Source organism: Lissotriton helveticus, chromosome 1_1 (assembly GCF_964261635.1).
Source record: "Lissotriton helveticus chromosome 1_1, aLisHel1.1, whole genome shotgun sequence".
NCBI lineage: Eukaryota > Metazoa > Chordata > Amphibia > Caudata > Salamandridae > Lissotriton > Lissotriton helveticus.
In genome coordinates, this window is record NC_136057.1 from 1,487,798,794 (window position 1) to 1,487,820,971 (window position 22,178).

The 22,178-nt window shown below is 44.5% G+C and overlaps 1 long non-coding RNA gene across 1 annotated transcript in view; it reads right to left on the bottom strand.

The window, feature by feature from the left end:
- Nucleotides 1-868: 868 nt before the first annotated feature.
- The window catches only part of LOC144773440 (uncharacterized), a 107,461-nt gene continuing 86,151 nt past the window's right edge, over nt 869-22,178 (bottom strand). The window contains exons 2-4 of the long non-coding RNA XR_013599978.1: nt 3,877-3,969; nt 2,921-3,055; nt 869-1,294 (exon numbers count right to left, since the gene is read on the bottom strand). This is a non-coding gene — a long non-coding RNA (uncharacterized LOC144773440). The remainder of the gene's footprint in view (nt 1,295-2,920; nt 3,056-3,876; nt 3,970-22,178) is intronic.

The window sequence follows — 22,178 nt, forward strand, 5'->3', positions numbered from 1 at the left end:
TTCCACACACTTGCTGGGGAGGATAAGGTGCAAGTAACCTCCTCAAATCAATTTTAAAGCGGCTAGATGAATCCTAGGATATTGTTATTCTGGTTAAAAAAACAACAATGAGTATTTTAAAATAAATTCTGAATTTCATGCCCACCATTGATTGGATCCATCGTCAACATCCTTCTCCTACATGTCAAGAAGACTTGTTGTTAAGCTGCTGTGTATCTGTTCTTGTTGTAGCCATAATCATCCATGCAATTCTTTTTTCCCCAAACTTATCTTCAGTATTGCTTAGGCTACTGTTCCTTCTAATACTCCTCTCAGGCCACTCAATGTCTAATTTTTTTACTTTGTTTTTCATATGCTGCTACTGCTATCGTGGTACCACTCCTACTAACACCACAACAATTTCGGTCCGGGGTGGCGTAATCGCCATTTGCCATGCAGCCAGCCCTGTGCCTAGCTCTTATCTCAAACACGAATCACAGGTAAGATAAGCATTTTGGGGAGGTAGAATAATGGGCTAGGACTCGGAGGAGAGACTGACAGTAGTACTAGTAAAGTACTAGTAGGCCAATTGAATTCACTAACTCTGTTAGTGGCACTTTTGAACATTTTTGGACATTTTAGATAATTCATGCTGGTAAGTTTGAGGAAACCAAACGTGCCGTAACCCCCGCCCACCACCCCACAAAATAACATCAACGTGTACACTATGTAGAAGTATGTAAAATAAATAACTGTATTTACCCTAACACAATTAAACAAGTCCCACCCCTCCCTAACCCAAACAATTCTCCATTTCAAATAGTCCTCTGAAAAGTCCCAAATAATCCCCAACTCCCTATTCCCACCCCCCCCCCCAACAGTCTGTAAAAAAGGGGCAAGGGACAGTCACTTCCTCCGGCGGTGTCCTGTAGACAGGTGGTCCCGCAGCTCTTTGCGGAGGTCCCGCAGCTCTTTGCGGAGGTCCCGCATCTGGCGTTGTTGTTTCTCAGCCAGGCGCTCCAGGAAGTCCACTCTTTTTCTGAGGCGGCGCACACGTGTCATCCAGGCTCTGGGGTGGCAGCAGTTGTTTTTGCTGCTGTGCGGCGGCAGAGGGAGGCTGTCGGGCCACGGCGCCGTTTAGCTGGAGGCTGCTGGCTGGTGGACCCGCGGGCACTGGAGGAGGATGCAGTAGTTGCCGCCTCCTCGTTCTGCTCCCGAGCCCACAGACGCCAATATTCAGCGCAAATGGCCTCCAGCTTACGGGCCCTGGCCCGGACAGCCATCTCCTTCCGGGTGAGCTTTAGTTGCGGAGCATCTATATGAAGAAAGAAAGAAAAATACTGTAGCCAATAGTCTTTAACATTAACTCAAAATAATTCATCAGAAAGTTGCCTCACAGTCAGTAACACTAGCAACTTGCAAGCACAGTATAACATTTTGGCATGTATCTTTCCGCCGTCTTTGTAGGCCTGTGACATTAGTGGGAGTTTCAGGATCTACTAGCAGCACTATGGACTCACTACTACATAGTCAGAGAGTCAGAGACTACTCCAGTCTTCTTCTTCTTTTTTTCTCTTGTTTTGCAGAAGAAATTACTTGTATGTGAACTTGTGGTAGCCTAGCCGGCAGCATAATGCCAGCTCACTCAGCTTGCACCCAAGAAAAACAGACACAAGCCATGATGACGCAGACTCGCATTACTTTAAGCAGTACATGCAGGTGGTGTTAGGGAAGCTCTTACTTTTCTATAGGGTTGGCACTGGCCATACTCGGTTACATCAAGGGCTACTGCTCAATGTAATTTATATTTCGCACTGGCCCCCCGGGCCTTGACTACTACAAAAGGAAAATGAAGATTATTCATTTCTGATCCTATGTCCTGCCGATCACATGTTCTTTGCTTATATGATGGATGGCTTTAGGTGCTTTGTTTTGATAGATTGAGTGAATAACAGCAATAGTCCACCCATGACACAGCTGAAAGAAAATTATTAACATAGGGAGTGAGTGTGGTACCCATAATTGCCGGAGGAAGGGACTTTACTTGATATAATGTCAACTATACAACACATTGACAATATATGCTGTGCTTGCAAAGTAAACTACTGTACTGTTAGTCAAGGGAATATTTCTGAACAATCACAACTTCTAGTATTTCGATTTCCTCAGCTTTGCTACTCTGGCACGGACATGCTGTTCAAAGTAACACTCTTCATCCACTGAGCGTCTGCTCTACTACATACATCTCCGCTATCTATGAGGAAGAAGAAGATACCATCCAGGCTCCCAAAGTAAACGTCTATCATTCTTCTTAATGTCTCAACTGTACCAAGTTTACTTTTTCTCAACAACCAACTAACACCCTTTTCATTTTATTTGGTAAACCACCGTCTTGACTTGCATTTGAGTTTGACCCAAATGATATAGTGCAAAGCACACCAAACATGCATTTTCTCTGATTCATCCACACAGGCAGTCATCTTTTCTTTCTCCTCCAACCATCCTTGCATCAGGCAGCCATGCATGTGATTCCTTCCTATCAGCCACCTCTGCCTGCATTCAAAAACACATATCGTTCTTTACAGTCATAAATGTTACGACTCACTCGTCCTTCCTTTCGCCCTTCTTTCCCTTTTTGTTCTTCACATCCCTCAAGTTCATCTGATATGACTTGGCTTCACGATAAAAGTTTCCCAGCTGATTTGAAGTCAAATAGAGGGTGCCATTGCTTACTCGAGAACTACCGCCGCTAATGCTATTGCTAAGTCAAGGGTGAGTGTCTTCTTGTGATTGGCAAAAAAAATGTAGTTCTAAATCAGTAACTGTTCTTAACAGTACAGTGTACTTGTAGTAGTGTACTGTCTACTGTACAGTACATCATACACTCCTTTGCAAGCCTACTCTAAAATGTCAATAAGTAGGCAGTATAATAATAACTTACCACCATCCGCCGCTGCTGAGCCATCCCCCTCAGCTCCTCCTGGTGGCGCCGCCGCATCCGCCGCTTGAGTGGACCCCTCCGTGCTGCTGGCCCCGGCACTGGTGGTGGCGAGTGCTGCATCCGATGTTGTGATGCCTAGAAAAAACATGTCATATTTTCAGATGCCATACACCCCCCTACTTCGTCTCGTAATGGAAGAGAAAATGTTAAACAATTTTTAATTATTGGGACTGAAAAGAAGTCACGGTTTTTGGGGAGGGTGTTAACTTATATGATTAGCCATAACATGCAACTCTTTTTGACACAACTGATGAATGCTTACTCTTTAACGTGCAACATTTTTATAATTACAGACAGAACCAACTACTCCTCATCACCACCAGGAGGACTTGAAGTTCTAACAAGGTGAGGGCTCCCGAGTCCCGCACAGTTACTTCTAACTGAGGTATGTGGAAAGTCGAACTACACCTATCATCAACAATGTCCTATTTCTCTTGTCCATACTTCTGTATGTGCAGAATAGATCCTGAAACACTAGCGGTATGGTATGTGCTACTATCAAATCAAAAAGCCAACTACAAGCTTATTCTTGGTGGAAATTGACATTTTGCTATTGGGAATTGTCAAAGCACTAACATTAAGAAGACTGGAATAGACAGCAAGGGCAACCCAGAGGACAGCACTGAGTGCCCCTAGAGCTATTGCTGGATCAGAGTTTTGTTTAACACCGTTTGCCGACTGGGCAAGCTTAGCTACCTACACAGACCGACTCAGAAATAATAGTAAATAATAGTAACACAGAGAGTGATGGTAGAGAGGCAGGATAAGAAAGTAGAAACAGTCTACAAGAAGATCAAAGACTTTTTTGTAAAAAATAGAATTAGGAAACAGTTTGGAATGAATAGGAGCTGTAAAAGTTAGGGAAGTATAATTATATTAACAACAGAACAACTTACTGGGGCCAGCAGAAGAGCCTGCAGAGGACCGTTCCTGCCCACTCTGTTCCGCCGGAGTCTGGGGTGTTGCTGTCTTCTTGCCCTTGGGAGGTGCTGATGATCATGAAATAAACACAAACATGGATGATTGTTTTTGTGGAAATATTTGATTTCTTTGACCACAATCTAAAATTATCTCTGGGAAACAAATTAGCAACAATTGCACTACATGTATTGACCTATCTGATCTGGTCAACTAGGAGGATACTAGTACAGTATTGCTGGATTCGCAGACCGTCTACTTGGAAAGTTATTTAAATCACTAACTAAACCAATAACAAAAAGGTTCTACTACGACTGCCAGCACTCAGCAGCACGCGACGTGACAAACACAGTCCGTCATCATGATTGCAGAGCACTAAAAAATGGCCTACTACTAATAACAAGTCATAATATACTCAACCTATCAATCCATCACTATCTCTGCTTCTTAGTGGCAGGAGTACAAAGGAAGGACTAGACTGAGTCTCTAGTCTCTCTAGCATTACGCAGTTCTGTAAAGTAATACACTCATACATATTCAGGCCAAATGAGCACAAAGTTGCAAACAAGTAAGCATAGTAGTGATGAAGCAAAGCTTCGCATATTTTGCGACTTGCCGAATTCATGAACCTCGTCTATGTGTAACAAAGTAATAATTTGTACGTCTTACTAACATTTCCTTTATGTTAAAACGAGGTTCCCTGACGCTTGCCTATGTGTTTTACTAAAATAATTTACTCGAGTCATTTAATATGGCCGCTGCTTGTATTTAGTTACTGCGCATGCGTCAGCCACACTCACGTGTCCTGACATGTCTGCAGGTTTGGAGGGAGATTTGTGCGCATGCGTAATACATAGCTTTGCCTGTAACGTGGTACTGCTCGTGCCACTGCTCTTGTATCTGTTTATATGTAGCTAACATTTAGACTGCATAAGTATATTTTATAGTGATAAGTTGAAAGTACAAACCCTGCGATGTGTTTTCATAATGTTATTTCTATGTATTAATTTGTTCTCGCTTACTTTTCATGTACCGCGGGGAATGGGGGTCTGACTGAGCCAAATGCCATCTTGGAGGGCCTTTCTGCGCATGCTCCTCTGTCTGGGGAACTGACAACCTTGGCTGATGGAACTTGGCCAGCTGGCAGGGATGGGCAAGATGCTCCTGAGAACTGACCTGCGAACCCAGCAGAACGGAGTCATGTGTCCCTATTCCGCAACAATGTAAAATTGCTATTGTATTTTCCTGCAGTTTCTCATGGGAACCCCAATCTTGCTAGGCGGTACCCAGAGATGTAAATTAGGCATCCAAATAGTGTGTTTTGATTGGTGTGTTACCCAAATCCTACCTTAGGACCAATCCAAATTGAGGGATTCTGACACTTTGCAACATTGGGGGGTGGTACACTGCCCCAAAAGAGTATATCTACCCTGGGTTCACCTAGGGAATTTGTCCGACTTGTCTGGTTTAGCTGACCTGTCACTGACCCAACGCACTCAATAGGTGACTGAAGATACAGAGAGCTGCGGAGCACTATGTCCGAAATTGACCATAGACTAAGGTTTTACTGAACCTTAAAAGTGCTGGCGAAGCACTTTGCTGGGAGTTCGCTGACCCAATCGGGGTCTTGATCGATAGCTGCAGAGAGGGTGGAGCGCAGGCGTTGCTTCCAAACTGCGGGTGCGGTCCTGTCCTGAGCGGTCCTGTCCTGAGGGTTTGCTGTCCTGTCCTGAGGTCCTGTCCTGATTCCTAATCTGAGGGTATCCTGTCCTGTCCTGGGTGTCCATTCTGCACCTGCTGTCCTTTGAGGGGTATCCTTCCTTGAGGGTTTCCTGTCCTTAACTGACCCGTGGCCAGGGTTTGGTTTCCACACCAGTCTAGGTAAATACTGCTCTGAGTTCTTTAAACTTGCACCTTTCTATTTTTCTGTCTTTTGCTTCAATAAAGAGACACCTTGCACATGTTGATTTTTCCATGCTTTTGCCGCAACTATTGAAACGTAAAGTCATTTGCATAATTTCATAACGTGTTCCCATGTTACCCTACCTTTTAGAAATCATATTTTGCATTGCAGTCTGTCATTTTCTGATATGGTCTAGAACGACTTTACTTAAACTGTCTAAAGAATTGTTGCCATAAATTTATAGTGGTTTCTCTGTTGCATCTCATATTAGCATTTCCATGATTACACTGACTTTATTTCTCTATAGTTATGTACTTTTCATTATCTTGGTTATTGATTGCCTTATTCTTGTAAGCTTGATGCTTGATGAAAATGAACTTTAGATAAAGCTTTTAAAACTTCCAGTTGTCCGTGGTCATTTTACAACAATATTGAATGTCATTTTTGAGTTGGTATTTTGCTGCCTTTCCTTTTACAGCTAGCTCCCTGATCCGTTGAGATCATAGGTACCCGTGTCGGTGGATGGTAAGTCGGGTACACTGAGAAATAACAGTAGGAAACACACACAAATTGGTAGAGCCCGTGAAGTCGCCCGATCAATGTATATGGTAAATTGAAAGTATATGGGCCCTGAAGCCGGAAACGGCGAAATTATTGGCTGGGTGACCTCGCGCGCTCTATCAGTTTTTCTGGTAGCGCAGAGGATGGTTAGGGAATAGCTAAAGGTTAGGTAGGACTAGTTAGACTAATTAAGTCGGTAGCTGCTAGTATATTAATGCTGCTATAAGAGCGGTCGTTCCGAGGGACCTGATCAATCTCTTGTGAATACGCATGAATAATCTCTTGTGAAAACAATTCATGAATTGTTTTTTCATTATTATTCTTGTTCTTATATTGTTATATGTATTAATCCATGCATTTGTAAACTGTCTCGTATTGTGTTGTCCGAACTCCCCGGGGAATTGAAAAAGGCAAGTGGTGAATAGAATCCATTGCCTTGAGGTCGCAGGCTTAAGGAAAAGTTAGGTGCAGGTTAGGATAACCGGGAAGCACTAACTAGGGTTTTTCTGAATACGTGTGTGAATAAATGTCAGTAACGAGGTTCATTGGCAAAATTCCCATAGTGGCGTAACCTAGTAAGGGTCACATCGGAAGAGTAGCAGGTTCCTTGGAGAAGTGGATGAGTTTAGGGAAATAACAGGTTCACCGATGCTAGAGTGAAGGGTAGGCGGAAGGGATCTGCCCGCAGCGCGTGAAAAGTAAATGGAAGTAGTTTACTTGCAGTAAAAGAAATCTTTCTGTCTAGACACTTGAGCACTGTGGCGAATGTGTATTCTTTGTTAAATAACCAAGCACTGAGCACTTTAGAAAGAAAGAAAGTTTCCGTTACCTTGTGAAGGGAGGGAGTCAGCCGCGAAGCGTCTCTGACGTCACTCCGTGCCGCGCTGGGATTGGTAGAAACAGCGGGCGGGTAGCGGGGCTGGAATTGTAAAGGAGGGGTGAAGCGCCGGAGCGTGAGGACAGTCTCACGAAGGGGCCGCGCACCCATTGGCCGAAAATATTTGAACGCGTGCACCTCATTGGTCGCATGGAATTGCAAGACGCGTTCTGATTGGAGGTGACTTTGTAAACAGAGTTAAGCGTAGAAATCGTATGTGGCACTCGTATTGTCCAGAGACTAGACCCGATCCAAGAAACCAAGGGTTTGAAAGGGATCAGTGGAAAGCCAATAGATACGATATCATGTACGGAACTAAGAGAAAAATGTCCCTTGTAAATAGGGTAAAGAATGATTTCAAAACGGACAAACCGATTAAGTCTAGAGAGGGCGTTATTGTCCCGCCACCGAATACTCCCGCCTCATTCATGATGTTTGACCGAGGGTACAATACCTGTGTGTGGTTGGAGAATTGGGTAAAGTACACAAAAGATGACGGAATATTGGCTTTTCCGTTAGACGGTACTTTCAATGGTAGGATTTTATTTAATTTGAGAACCCGAATGAATGAATTGCATCCCAGACCGAGACTAACGCAGTATGAGGCATTAGAGGAATGGGAGATTGAGGCTTTTGAAAGAGAGAAACCCCGGATGGACAAAGGTCTGACCAAGTGGTACCCCAGGCTGAAACAAGAGACTAGGGATAAAAGGATGAAACAGTGGAGGCAGAGCATGATTGTTGAGGGTCTGTTTCCCATGATGCCAGCAGGTAACCCTTCTGGGGGAGAGAAAAGGACAGAAAAGAGTAAGCATTGGGGAGCCCTTGGGGAGTCAGACGATGAATTGTTAGATGACATCTTTACGAGAAGTCCGCCCCCTTATAATGAGGGAGCCCGACCTTCCAGTACAGGAGAAAATCCCCAGCGTCCAGCTATCAAGGAGGAGGACAGATCCCTATGTAGGGGGGGAGGTGGCCAGGTATTGCCCTATTTTGAGAATCCCGGACCCGCGGAGGTACGAAATATATATCCTAGTATGCCCATGAGCGCGGAGGAAAAATATTCCCGTTAAAGAGCCTTCTTCCCCAGACCTCTTTATGAGAACGAAGAAAAGCCAGTAGGTTCAGGAGTGCCATTTTTGCAGCCTCCATATGGGGAAGAGCGCAGGTCATTTGGCACAGGAACTTTGTTCCCAAAACCAAATTATGGTGGAGGACCAAGTGAAACGCATCCTACTGCCCTGAGTTTTACCCCTCACCTGGCCCCACAGATAATACCTGACCGAACCTTAGGAAGAGTACTAGATGAAAAGGAGCAAGAGGCCATAGCTAGACAGAGGACAGAAATAATTCAGAAGATCTCCCAGTTAAATACTAGTCCTGAGGCTTTGACTTTTCCGGTAACAATCAGACCAGTAGTTCCGTTGTACGGGAATAACCAAGGAAGTCCGAACCCTCCAGTTATGAACCCAATAATGGCCCCGCCGAGGCAAGAGCCCCTACTGATAGATGATCAGTCCAGTGAGTGCGAGTCCGAAGTTGTGTTCTTGGACCTGCCAAACAAACAGACCGGGAAGGGATTGCAGAAGAGGCATAATCCTTTTGATGCGAAAGAAATTAAATTAGAATCAACAACAGGTACTAGGAGTGTTTCTTTGGTAACCCCGGAAGAAATTGAAAATTGGAGTCGTGAATTAGAGGAACAGGCTCCGCAAACGAAACCTTTAGACCTCTACAAGCTGAGGGTAGAAATAGAGGAATTGATGGCAGGGAATGTGGGATTAGACAGATTAAACACCTATTCTGAAGAAGAGTTGCTGTTTATGTGTAAAAGCCTTACCCGAAGTACCAGAGTGCTCCACGAAAAGCTGACAGACACCGCAGCTAGTATGGGGGTAGATATTTCAAGATCCAAGCCCTTACAAAAGCCTTACAGAGCTGAATTCTCGGACAAGGATTTAGAAAACTTGAATGTGTCAGGGAAGAAGTTGCAGATTAAAGAGTTGCTTGCAGTTTTGCAAAAATGGGGAGACGTGGAAAAATGGAGAAGCAGGTGGGCACGAAAGAAAGATGAGGCTCGATCCAGACAAGCCACCCCTGAGTACCCTTTGAGAGAAGTAGACAAGCCCGAAACATTATGCCCCATGCGTGAAGTACCAGGTGGGAGATATGTGCACGTTCCATGGTCCAGACAGGATATCGTGTCCTTTACTAACGATTTCCCGAAATTGCGCGAAAAGCCAGTTGACTGGTACCGGCAAGTGGAAAGGTTCGTAAAGGTGCAAAAATGCCTGTGGAAAGACCTGGGTGGGTTTTTCGACATTGTGGTCCCGGTCGATCTATGGACCGAGTGTAAAATAGCCATAGGCTGGCCTAGTGAGGAGTACCCGAGGGACTCTACCACAGGGGAGCCGTCAATTGAAGTGATGAAAAAATATGAACAAGTGATTCAGCATTTGAAAAATAAGGTGCCAGCAAAGGAAACTGATTGGACCAGGATAGATAGAACAACGCAGGAAAGAGAGGAGACAGTGCACTCCTATTATGAAAGGCTGTTGCAGGTGTTTAAAACATACAGTGGTATAGATAACATCGAGATGAAGGATATGACGCATTTCATTTACAGGTTTGTAAACGGTTTAAGACCCGAAATTTGTCAATGGATAAAGGATAATAAAATCTGTTGGCATACCAAAAAGGTAGACGAGGTCCTGCGGTACGCAAAGTACTGCGAGGACGAGATGGCAGAAAAGAAAAAGGCTCTCAAGGAAAAGGTCATGTGGGCTCAGGTGAAGCTCGCAGAACAGCAGGAAAAACAGTTGAGTAACATGGTCAAGAACACTCAGAACCAAGGTACTGGGGGTGGGGGAGGAGGTAAGCCCCGGCCCAAATTGAGTAGGGAAGAGGCTATGAAGAAATTTCCCTGTCACCAGTGCGGAGAAATTGGACACTGGCGTAACGAGTGTCCTTATTTGCCTGACGATAACCCCAAAACACCTGATTTAACTCCACAGACGCAGAAAGAAAGACCAAGAAAGACTCAACCACAGGTAAAGACGGTTCAGGTGCCCCGAGCTCCTAAGCAAGTACATAGGGGGAAAGCGGCAGAGGGGGATGAGATAGAAGTCTGGGAAAGCAATGAGAACAGAAATGCAGCAACTTCGCAGTATTTACTAAACGATACCTTCCTTTGTGATGACCAGTACTGACGGGGCCTGAGAGGGGAGGACGAGGAGTGCGTACTTGGCGCCTCCTTGCCGGTAGACCAGTCCGGACCATACATTGAAGGAAAGGTTGACGGAAATGATGTCACTTTTCTGTTGGACACTGGTGCTACCCGTTCTACTGTGAGAACAGTGGACGTTCCAAACCTACCCCTATCGGGAGAAGCCATCCAAGTAGTGGGTGTATCTAATCAATTGATTAGTACTCCTGTTACCAAGCCCATGGAGATCTCAATTGGAAATTTTAAGGAAATGCATAGATTTGTCGTTTGCGACACCAGTCCAGTGAACTTACTGGGACGTGATTTGCTGTGCAAAATGAACTGTACCATCTTTTGCACACCAAAGGGTGTTGAAATTCAGACCCCAGATGAAGACGGCATTTATAAATTAATGTTAGTCAGACCTGATTCGGAAATTAAACGAATGACCATGCAGGATTTGCCCAAAGAACTCCAAGAAGCAGTGAAGCCAGAGGTGTGGGACTTTACTGGGAAAGATGTAGGGTTAATGAAAAATGTGGACCCCATACAGGTAGCGATCAAGGACAATGCAGTATACCCCAATACTAAGCCCTACAGAATGAATGCAGAAGTGCGAGCTGGTGTTACCCTGGAAATACAGAAATTGCTAGAAGGAAACATCATACAGGAAGTAATGAGTAGCCCATGCAACTCCCCGATTATGGGCATTAAGAAGCCTAGTGGCAAGTACAGGGTAGTGCAGGACCTGCGAAAAGTCAACAAGATAGTGGTCCCCTGTTGCCCTATTGTCCCGAACCCAGCAGTGATTCTGTATCAGATTCCCTGGGATGCTGAGTGGTTCACTGTGATAGACCTATGTCATGCATTCTTTTCCATTCCCTTGCATCCAGATAGCAAATTTCTTTTCTCATTTGCCTTCAATGGTCACGTGTATGTCTGGAACCGGGTCCCTCAAGGGTATACAGAGAGCCCCTCTATCTTTAATCAGATCTTGAAAAAAATTTTGGAAACTTTGGTCCTACCTGGGAATTCTGTCCTAGTGCAATACATAGACGACCTCTTGGTGGCGTCTAAAAGTCATAGGGATTGCGTGATTGACACCATTGCCCTACTGAATCACCTGAGTGATAAGGGACATAAAGTGGCCCCTGAAAAATTACAGTTCTGTACAAAATCGGTGAAATATCTGGGGCACCAGATAGAGAAAGGTGTCAGGAAAGTGACATCCGAAAGAGTGAGAATAATTCAAAAGATGCAGTTACCTCGTACTCAGAAAGAGATCAGAATGTTCCTGGGAGTGATAGGATACTGCAGGCAGTGGATTCTGGGATTTGCAGTCCTGGCTAGGCCCTTGATAAAATTGACCAAGAGAGGAACTCCAGATATTGTAGAATGGGATGGTGAAAGCTTAACAGCCTTCACCAAACTGCGAGATTGTCTGTGTACTGCTCCTGCATTGGGAATGCCAGACTATTCCAAGGAATTTGCCCTATTCTGTGACACTCGCGATAATTGCGCGTTGTCAGTCCTGACACAAAATCATGGCACAACAAGAAGGCCTGTAGCATATTTCTCTGCCACCCTGGATCCAGTGGCTGCTGGATTACCAGGTTGTCTGAAAGCGGTAGCTGCTACCTGCGCAAGTTTAGAGCAGAGCGAGTCCATTGTCATGGGACATCCTGTAACTGTGTATGTTCCGCATGGAGTGGTAATTTTACTGACCAGAACAAAAACTCAGTATCTCACCCCTAGTCGGCTGACTAAATACGAGAGGATTCTTGTGGGTGCTGCAAATGTAAACATTGTTAGATGCAGTGTTTTGAACCCTGCCACCTTACTCCCCGACCCAATGGATATGGGAGGTGGGGTGGATGATGAGCATGATTGCATTGATTTAACAGAATTCAATACCAAGCCACATCCAGACATTAAAGAAACACCATTGCCTGAGCATGACAAAGAATTATTTGTAGATGGTTCATGTCTAAGGCATGAACAAGGAGGCCTGAGTGCTGCCTATGCGGTAGTCACCTTAGACAAAATTGAAGAGGCAGGTTATCTATATAACATAAAGTCTGCACAAGTAGCCGAATTGATCGCTATGATAAAAGCTTGCCAAATTGGAAAAAACATACGCATAACAGTGTATACTGACAGTCAGTACTGTTATGGGGTTGTGCATGACTTTGGCCAATTATGGCTACAGAGGGAGTTCCTGACTTCATCAGGTACCCCTATTCGAAACGGAAAAGTTGTTCAGGACCTTTTAGAGGCAATCCAGTTACCAAAAGAACTGGCAGTGGTAAAATGTGTTGCTCATAAGAAGGGCATTGACACTGTATCACTGGGAAATGATTTTGCTGATCGAGTGGCCCAATGGTGCGCCAGAGATCGGTATATCATAAATCCAAAGCGAGGGGGGGCCGGAACCAGCTGCCAACTTCAAGTGTTTGAAGAAGTGCCTACATGGGATGAAGTGAAAGAGTGGCAGCAGGCGGCACCTTGGCAAGAAAGAGAGAAGTGGAAGGAAGATGGGTGTCGACCAAGACGTGTGGATGGTGTCATTTTGGGCCCAACTGGTATGCCTGTGTTACCTAGACACTTACTTAGCACAATGGCGAGATTGATACATGAAGGATCACACATTGGTAGGGACGCCATGATTCTAGTGTTCCAACAGACTTGGTACAGTAAAAAGTTCAGGAAAGTAGCAGAGTCCCTCTGCCAGAGGTGCCTGTCATGTCAAAAGATGAACCCAGGAAAGAAAACTGTGGTTGAACTGGGGAAAATTGGGAGGTCAGGGGGTCCCTTTGTACGAATACAGATTGACTTCATCACCATGCCCCGGTGTGAAGGGAAGCGATATGTCCTTGTCATGGTCTGCTTATTTTCAAAGTGGGTGGAGGCTTTCCCTACTCCCCAAAATGACGCAATAACAGTAGCTAAGTGTTTATTAAAAGAACTGATACCTAGGTTCGGGGTTCCAGTCACTATTGAATCAGATAGAGGCCGACATTTTCAGAATGAGGTGATCGACGAACTCTGTAAGGCCTTTGGAATCTCACAGAAGCTTCACTGTGCATACCGTCCAGAGGCTTCTGGAATAGTGGAACAAGTAAATGGAACTATCAAAAACAGACTAGCAAAACTGTGTGATGCATCTGGCATGACTTGGGTAAAGGCCCTGCCCCTGGTCCTGATGGGACTCAGAAGTGTTCCTGACCGCAAGACAGGCTTAAGTCCCCATGAAATCATTATGGGAAGAGTGATGAGACAAGCATGGGTGCCAGGAAGCAAACTGTTGAGTATTACTGATGATTTGGTACTTGAATACTGCAAGAGATTGGGTGACCAAGTGCGTTCTATCTCTCGCCAGATCGGAGAAGACGCCATCCTCAATCCAACGACTCCTCTCCACAAACTGGTCCCTGGAGACTGGGTCAAGATAAAGAAGCATACTCGGAAGAGCTGCCTGGAGCCCAGGTGGGGAGAGAAACGTCAGGTGATCCTGGTAACTACCACAGCAGTAAAGTGTGCCGGGGTTCCACGTTGGATACACGCCAGCCACACCAAGAAGGTATTACCAGACAAAGAGCCTGAAGAAGAAGGGTGTCCAGCAGAGGACTCTGCAGGAGCCAGACCGGAAGTAGCTGACGACGTACAGCCCAGTACCAGTCGAGCTGAAGAATCAGCAGACGTTGGCCCAAGAATAGTTGATAACGAACTACCAAGAGCCCAGCCTGCTGAAGGGGTCCAAGAAGCTGAACCAGAAGTAGCTGAAGACGAGCTGCCTAGCATATGGCCAGAGGAGTGGATTGCATTGATTGATCTCACTGAAGACCCCATTCGAACAAGTGAGAGACTTTGGGAAGGTAGAGAGTGGACTAGAGAGGAAAAGAAAGGCACAGGCGAAGAACCTCAGAATCTTGAGATTCACATCAAAACTGAGGAAGGAGAAGGTCAGACAGGGAAAGAACACGTGATTGATACAGAACAAGTGAATGATACGGAGCCAGTGCCCGATACTGAACAAGTGAAGGATACAGAGCAAGTGTTTGATACTCCCCCACTGACTCCTGATATCGAGAAGGGACAGACTAGACATAGCGTAATAGTTAGAGCGGAAGAAAATCAAGAGATCGAAGTGCTTGAACAGGATCAGGTAGGATTAGAAGAACGTGTTCAGGAAACAGAATCAGAGACATTTGAAAAGCAAACACAAAATTCACCTGAACAAGGCCAGATTAGTACCCAGGCAGAAGAAATAGCTGCTAGCCCTGGAATTAGTCAGATAGAAGAAGAAGAAACTGAAGCAGAATTGCCACAAGCTAATGAAAATAAGAGGGCAAGAGAAGAAAACGAAGTCCAAGTGCCAAATAAAAGACTTAAGAAAAGAAAGCACATTGAGCCTGGATTTGTCAAGAAATTGAGGCTAAGGATAAAAACAGTAGAAGAAAAACGTGCAGAAGAAAGGAGAAGTGCTCGGATAGCTAAACAACAAGAGGGTATCTCCAACCGAAGGAGTGATCGAATAAAGAGACAAAACAAAAAGTACAAGTCTCCCGAATGGACGCTCGTTTTGGAAGAACTTGAAGATCTCGATATAACTGACGTAAGCGACGGAGAGCCCGTCCCTGAGTATTCTGACGAAGAAGAAGACGAGCCACCGTGAATTTGCACAAAGTAAGATACTCGTGTAAAGTCACAAAGAGGGGTCGAGAAACTTCTTCTGAAGCCGAAATGTCTGATTCAAACGTGAATGGTAGACCTAGTCGCAGCTGTTGCAAAACATGCTGCAAGGTATGTGTCTGTAGTATAGTTGTCCTGATATTAGTTTGAATAGGACTAACAATTTTTATTCCCTTTGCTGTAAGTAAAGATACTAATATTGTCCCTACTGAAATTGTAAATACTGACAGTGAGGAGCTGACAACACAGAGTGTAGCAAGACATGAGAGAGCACGGAGACAAACAAAACAAGACTTAGAAGCATCAGATGAGGGAGGACTACATTTTCATGGAGTTAAGAACAGGACACACTTAAATGTTTTCGCAAACTTGTTAGTACATTATGTAGAGACTATGGAAATTGAAGATTGCTATGTCTGCATGAAGCTACCTACCTCTGTAGCTGAAGGCGTGACATACCATCACTTGCCGTTGACCTATGGAATCTCCTGTAGCATTTTAGCTAGTTTATTTTACAAAAGAGGACCGTTACAGTATTATTACTCTAACAATGACGTGATCTTTTCTGAACTTCCTATACGTGGGAACCTGAATCCTGTACATACCAAAAGTGACGTTACTCGCTATATGGGCGAATACTTTCTGACTATAGGTAACATCGACATAGGTGACGCACACAGAGATAACTTGACTTGTTCTTTACGTGAGCAGGAAAAGATGTTCCTGAACATGGCAGAGAAAAGGAGAATTAAAATACAAAAGAAGGCTAATGACGAAAGTCAGAAAAGGCCAAGATGGGCAGAGAACATGGAAGGCACCTCAACTGGTGGGGCGGGTCCTGCTCTGTTGCTGGATTTTGAAAAGAAAGGCAAGCTATGTCTTCACCGCGAGAAGACTAGCTATTATAATAACATTTTCATTGGTTCCAGTGAATGCGAACATAATTACAAGGTAATTGGAGGTTGGGGTTTCAAAAATGGGTCAGAGCCTGTGTTTCCTGGAATTTATTATATTTGTGGGGACAAGGCTTATTTCAAATTGCCGGATCACTGGTATGGAAGCTGCTATTTTGGCATTGTCTTCCCGAAAATATACCATGTGAATGGAGTTGCTGGAAGCAGTGAAAATACTAATGGCTTAGTGCGTAGTAAAAGAGAAAGTATAGGTGAAATTATGGGTAGTATTTTCAGTGCACTGTTACCTGGAGTGGGAGTGGTTCTGAACACTCACAGAATTTGCAAATTGTCCACTATAGTGGATGTGTTGTCTACTGACACAGCTCATGGATTTCTGCTGGTCAATACCGAAATGGTTGCGATCAGATCAATGGTTTTGCAGAATCGACTTGCTCTTGATACCTTATTGGCGAAAGAGGGCGGAGTCTGCCGGATGTTGAAGGCGCAACATTGTTGCACTTATATTCCGGATAAAAGTGTACCGCTCAAAAGATACGTGAAAAACATTACTAATTTGGCAAAGGAACTCAAACCACTCGAGGTTGATAGTGCCTGGAAGAGACTGGTAGATGGTCTCTCAAATGTAGGTCATTGGCTTGCTAGCGTAGGTAAAAGCTTATTGTTCAAGGTACTGATGCCAATTGGAATTATAGGTCTCATCCTATTCTTCATATTTGTCTGTTGCAAATGTCGTAAGCACACCAGAAAGCATGAAGTGAATGCCAGAGGGGTGAAACGAAGTGTGGATGAGCTTGAATTAGAAGAGATGAATAATCAGATCTATAAAAAGGTGAAGAGTTCTCACCCTACCAAAACTGAAAGAGAGAAGCTGGAGCGATTGCTGGAAGAGATAGAGTTGTATAAAGTGTGAAAGAAAGTTGGCATCTGGTTCCATTTATTTTTGTGATGATAGTAAATATCATCAAAGAGGGGATTGATGAAGCAAAGCTTCGCATATTTTGCGACTTGCCGAATTCATGAACCTCGTCTATGTGTAACAAAGTAATAATTTGTACGTCTTACTAACATTTCCTTTATGTTAAAACGAGGTTCCCTGACGCTTGCCTATGTGTTTTACTAAAATAATTTACTCGAGTCATTTAATATGGCCGCTGCTTGTATTTAGTTACTGCGCATGCGTCAGCCACACTCACGTGTCCTGACATGTCTGCAGGTTTGGAGGGAGATTTGTGCGCATGCGTAATACATAGCTTTGCCTGTAACGTGGTACTGCTCGTGCCACTGCTCTTGTATCTGTTTATATGTAGCTAACATTTAGACTGCATAAGTATATTTTATAGTGATAAGTTGAAAGTACAAACCCTGCGATGTGTTTTCATAATGTTATTTCTATGTATTAATTTGTTCTCGCTTACTTTTCATGTACCGCGGGGAATGGGGGTCTGACTGAGCCAAATGCCATCTTGGAGGGCCTTTCTGCGCATGCTCCTCTGTCTGGGGAACTGACAACCTTGGCTGATGGAACTTTGCCAGCTGGCAGGGATGGGCAAGATGCTCCTGAGAACTGACCTGCGAACCCAGCAGAACGGAGTCATGTGTCCCTATTCCGCAACAATGTAAAATTGCTATTGTATTTTCCTGCAGTTTCTCATGGGAACCCCAATCTTGCTAGGCGGTACCCAGAGATGTAAATTAGGCATCCAAATAGTGTGTTTTGATTGGTGTGTTACCCAAATCCTACCTTAGGACCAATCCAAATTGAGGGATTCTGACACTTTGCAACATTGGGGGGTGGTACACTGCCCCAAAAGAGTATATCTACCCTGGGTTCACCTAGGGAATTTGTCCGACTTGTCTGGTTTAGCTGACCTGTCACTGACCCAACGCACTCAATAGGTGACTGAAGATACAGAGAGCTGCGGAGCACTCTGTCCGAAATTGACCATAGACTAAGGTTTTACTGAACCTTAAAAGTGCTGGTGAAGCACTTTGCTGGGAGTTCGCTGACCCAATCGGGGTCTTGATCGATAGCTGCAGAGAGGGTGGAGCGCAGGCGTTGCTTCCAAACTGCGGGTGCGGTCCTGTCCTGAGCGGTCCTGTCCTGAGGGTTTGCTGTCCTGTCCTGAGGTCCTGTCCTGATTCCTAATCTGAGGGTATCCTGTCCTGTCCTGGGTGTCCATTCTGCACCTGCTGTCCTTTGAGGGGTATCCTTCCTTGAGGGTTTCCTGTCCTTAACTGACCCGTGGCCAGGGTTTGGTTTCCACACCAGTCTAGGTAAATACTGCTCTGAGTTCTTTAAACTTGCACCTTTCTATTTTTCTGTCTTTTGCTTCAATAAAGAGACACCTTGCACATGTTGATTTTTCCATGCTTTTGCCGCAACTATTGAAACGTAAAGTCATTTGCATAATTTCATAACGTGTTCCCATGTTACCCTACCTTTTAGAAATCATATTTTGCATTGCAGTCTGTCATTTTCTGATATGGTCTAGAACGACTTTACTTAAACTGTCTAAAGAATTGTTGCCATAAATTTATAGTGGTTTCTCTGTTGCATCTCATATTAGCATTTCCATGATTAAACTGACTTTATTTCTCTATAGTTATGTACTTTTCATTATCTTGGTTATTGATTGCCTTATTCTTGTAAGCTTGATGCTTGATGAAAACGAACTTTAGATAAAGCTTTTAAAACTTCCAGTTGTCCGTGGTCATTTTACAACAATATTGAATGTCATTTTTGAGTTGGTATTTTGCTGCCTTTCCTTTTACAACTAGCTCCCTGATCCGTTGAGGTCATAGGTACCCGTGTCGGTGGATGGTAAGTCGGGTACACTGAGAAATAACAGTAGGAAACACACACAAATTGGTAGAGCCCGTGAAGTCGCCCGATCAATGTATATGGTAAATTGAAAGTATATGGGCCCTGAAGCCGGAAACGGCGAAATTATTGGCTGGGTGACCTCGCGCGCTCTATCAGTAGCAACGCCACTGAGGAGGCGAGCACCTGCAATCGCAGTAGCTATTTAAACATTATTTTACCTGCAATGTAATCGCATCTGCAGCATTCTTGCTCTTCGGGAAAAACATATATTAGCAATATAAGACAGAGCAGAAGAAAACAAAGTAGTTATTAAATAGCTACTCACCAAAGCCAGGGATCTCCACGCCTAGCAGGGGGAGCAGGTCCTGCTCCCGGTCGAGGAGGTCAGCCCACCGGTGCGTCGCTTGGTCATCGATGCGCCGGACCCCTGACTCCCGCCGCGTGGCCCGGCACACCTTATCCAACCGCTGCCGACGCTCCCGGAGGCCATACCCTTGACCAGGCCTGCCCCCTGCTGCCACGGTCTTAGGGAGGTGGTGCCGAACAAAAAATATAAGTGCGGCCACCTCCACCGCGGTAAAAACCTCCCTGGCCACTACATCCTCTCCCCTCAATCTCCCGCAAGGGAGCCGGCTACGGGGTGCCGACCCTTCCCCTTTGACTCGTCGGCTCCCTTTGCCATGGTCCTGGCCGAAAGAAGAAAAGAATAGGGGGAAAAATAAAGAAAATAAAAGAGAGAGCTGAACAAAAAAAGTAGTTATTAAAGTTACAAAAGTTGAAAAAACACAAAATATAGATCTAGACAAAGAGAGATAGATAATGAGCAAAAAAGAGCAAAAAAAAGTTCAAAGAAACAAAGGATTGCAAAGATTAAAAGAGGATAGAAAAGCCAGGCCCAGAACCATAGCAATGAATGAAAAACAAGATTGCCGCGCCCATTGAGGACCGCGTGGGTAAGTTTGCGCAATATTTCCCCCGCGAGCACGCAAAAAAACACACGCAAACTCAGATTCAGATTCAGATTCAATACACTTTAATCGATTAATTAAAATCATAAAAGGACACAGTATAAAATACAATATAAATACATTCAATCGACGGGTAAATACAATATAAAATCAATGACATTCATAAAATATAAAAGCCAAGTACCACACATGATATACATAGCAAATAGATGGTGCAAAAAAACAATAGCCAAATACAATGATCTACATTAGAACCTAGGGCATCATAATTCCACGTTATTTAAGGATCTTAACTTATTCAGTCTTACTGCTGCCACCAAGTGGCTCCCGATATTAAAAATTACCCAAGCATTGTGCAACAATTACAGGAACATTAGAGCAGGTTTAACTTGACGTAACCCTGTACCCTTAAGTAATGGAATGATGTATTTTTTCCTTATTACTGAGTAGTGTTTGCAGAAAAACATGAAATGAGTGGTGTCCTGGTAGAACAATTGTCACAGTCACAGGGTAGAGCCTTGTCGGCAGTGCTCCAACCCTGGTTTATTCCTAATAAAAATGGACTTTGATTAAACCTGAACCTTGTTAATAACCATATGTGGAATGGTCTAGTGACTACCTTTAAATATAATTCTAAAGATTCTGGGGTAGCAATCATAAAATGGGCTCTTACTGTAGGTTTCAGCAATTCTTCAACCTCCTGCTCCTGTGTTCTTAAAGACATGAAGTGCGTCCTAACCCAATTTATATCTCCTTTCAAGATAGAGTCCGGCCTTTCATAGATTTCTGGTCTTCCTAGCTTAAAAAATGCAGACTTGACATAGGAAAGCCATTTGATATCTTTACCCTTATCTAGGCTAATACAATCTCTCATGATTCGCTGGTTTAGAGTTAAATCTGGGTTGAGCCATATTTTTATCCATTGGATAAGGGGGGCTAGATTTATCAGATCTTCTACATACCCCATACCTAACTCCTGGTGTACTGCAAAAGTGGCGATAGATTGAGGGACCGAGAGAAGACGCCGAAATACCTTATTTTCCGCCCTTTGTATCTCAATCATAGGGGTATAACCCCAAATAGCAGCACCATAGGTGGTAAGTGCAATACATTTTGCTTTATGTATTTTTAGAATTGCCTCATATGGTTTTACCCCTAAGCAATGGGTCAGGTTAAGCAGCGCAGAACCAGCACGGGTCAGATCATTCCTTTTTGCGGTCTTTTGGGGGGACCAGGAGCAGTTTTTATCGAATAAGACCCCCAGGTATGAAAATGCCACTGCTCTTTGTAATTCAGTCCCTTTGCAAAAGAATGCTCTTTGCTTCTTAGCATAGTGCCCCATAGTCATAACCTGGGATTTGGAGGAGTTAACCACCAAATCCAAAGAGGACATAAAATCTCCAAAGGAGTTCAGTAACCGTTGTAGACCAATGGGAGTACGGGCTAGCAAAACCGTGTCATCCGCGTATAGGAGCACCGGGATGGTGGTGCTACCTATACGCGGGACGTCTAATGTGGCTTGAGACAATGTTGTTTCAAGGGCATTAATGTACAATGTAAAAAGGAGAGGGACAAGGATGCATCCTTGTCTCACCCCTCTCCCAGATTTAAAAAGTCTAGTACAAGAACCCTCTTGTGTCATTCTTACATTGGCATAACGCGAACTCACAATAGCGCGCCGCACACAACGCGAGATTGCCAATAGTGCCCGGAAACGGAAATAGGCAACGCGCACAAGATGGCCGCGCCCATGTACGATCGCATGGGTAACTTCGCGGACGGTGCGCTGCAAGCGGCCCGCGAATACGCAAAAAACCCAGCAAATACGAAAAAAAATCCGCAAATTCGCACGAATTCGCGGATTATGCGGATCACAAATACGATTTCGCGCGAATTTGCGGACCGCGAATTCGCACATTTTGCCCACACTTACCAAGGATGCGACTTGCAGGCGGGGCTGCAGGCAGGTGGGCACGCTGGCCCACATCTTATGGGATTGTGTGCACCTTCAGGCTTACTGGAAGCAGGTGTTGGATGCGGTGGATGCGCATTTTGAGACCGAAATCCCGCGCCTCCCCTCATATGTACTTCTGGGACTCCCAAATCCTTTAACATATCCTTTACGCTCTCGTAGAGGCCGGCTAATTGCTATAGTACTGGGTTCTGCCATGCAAAACATCCTTGCACACTGGCGCACCACCAATATCCCCGCATTAAATAGCTGGCTACACCGACTGTGGCATGTACTTTGGATGGAAAAGCTTTCCCTAACCTTAGCCGGGGAGGGATCCAAATATGCAGAGTTATGGCTGCCTTTCTTGTCCCTATTGGCC